General features: G+C 62.9%; 2 protein-coding genes across 4 annotated transcripts in view; one reads left to right on the top strand and one right to left on the bottom strand.

The window, feature by feature from the left end:
- Window positions 1–458, bottom strand: part of PIGP (phosphatidylinositol glycan anchor biosynthesis class P) — an 8,398-nt gene extending 7,940 nt beyond the window's left edge. Inside the window, exon 1 of the mRNA XM_015593101.2 lies at window positions 45–458. The gene's annotated coding sequence lies outside the window, so the exon portion shown is untranslated. The remainder of the gene's footprint in view (window positions 1–44) is intronic.
- TTC3 (tetratricopeptide repeat domain 3) overlaps window positions 1–1,226 on the top strand; it is a 102,250-nt gene continuing 101,024 nt past the window's right edge. For 2 of the 3 annotated variants that reach the window (XM_006916745.2, XM_015593093.2), the window contains exon 1: window positions 7–109. The gene's annotated coding sequence lies outside the window, so the exon portion shown is untranslated. Of the gene's footprint in view, window positions 110–1,226 lie in introns of all 3 variants that reach the window. The other variant, XM_015593098.2, reaches the window with a different exon arrangement.

Below are 1,226 nucleotides of genomic sequence, written 5' to 3'. Positions count from 1 at the left end.
GTGAGTGCACAGCTGGCGCGCGGCAGGGCTCCTGGATGTGTCACCTTGTCGCGCTGCAGCCGAGATGCCCGGGGAGAGGGGCCCTCCACACCCCCTCCGTGGGTGTGTGGTGAGTGTGGATGTGTGTGCGTCTCCTGTGGTGCCCGCGGTGTGTCAGCGTGGGTCGGGATGCCGGCGCGCTGGGGGGGTGTGGCCGCCTTTGTCGGCCTCAGTGGGTGTGTCCCCTTTGTCCGGTGTCCCCCTTCTGCAAGCGTGGGCCCCTCGGGGTGTCTGTGCGACGGTGGGGGGATAGCCCCTTTGTGTGCGGCTTCCCTAGCCGCTCGCACATTCTGGTCTTGTGGCTGACACCCCTGCTAGGCGAGGGGTCTCCCGGCCCGAGCGCACGGGCACGCGCCCGTGTGTCGTCTCCTGGCTTCTTTGTATCCGTGCGGGTTCTTCCTGGAGACAGTATGGGCGTCCCCGGCCCACGTGGGTGGCCCCCACGTCTTGTCACTACCCCTCTCCGAGGTGTGCGCGTCCCCAGCGCGCGTGGCCGCGCCTCCTGCAGTCGTGACCTTCGCCTGGAGCGTCGCCCGCCCGGGTGGGCGTTCTCGGGTGTCTCCGCGCGCGTGCGCCCGGTCTGGGTCCTGTCGAGGACGTAATCTGCTGTGTGCGGGTTTTCGTTCGCGAACGTCGTCTCGTGTTTTGTGTCCTATGTGTGCGCCACCTGTTTTCGTGGGAATGGCAGCCGCGTCCAGAGGCGGCGCCTCGGATCCCTGAGGAGGAAAACGGGAGGCGAAATTCCCCCAGCGCTCGCCCCTCCCCCGCGCCTCTTCGGAGCATCCTCGCTCTCCTGAGGCTAATGGGGACGGGGGACCGCAGCGCGTCTGGCCAGCTGCTGCGTAGTGTTCACTACGTCAGGCGTGGCCTTTCGAGCCAGATTGTTCATAAGGGGTGGGGGGCAAGGACCAAAAATCGAGCCGAGACGTAGATGAATTTGGGGTGGTACCAGTGTGGCGCCCTAGAGGCACCCTAGACACCCAGAGACTCCTTCCAAAATATATGCACTTGCCAACTGCGCAGTAGGTTCTAGCCGACCCTGGCGTTCCTGGTCATACTTAACGGTTCATGTAGTGTTTTATGGAGTTCACCAAAATTATCTTTTGATTTGCCCAGCATCCTGACAAGGGAAAGTAGACTTTTTTCCAGATTTTACTCCTCTCCTGGGAGCAGTTTCCTCATAGTTG

This window comes from Pteropus alecto, unplaced genomic scaffold, assembly GCF_000325575.1.
Source record: "Pteropus alecto unplaced genomic scaffold, ASM32557v1 scaffold97, whole genome shotgun sequence".
Taxonomy (NCBI): Eukaryota; Metazoa; Chordata; class Mammalia; order Chiroptera; family Pteropodidae; genus Pteropus; species Pteropus alecto.
This window is presented reverse-complemented; position numbering and strand designations above follow the sequence as displayed.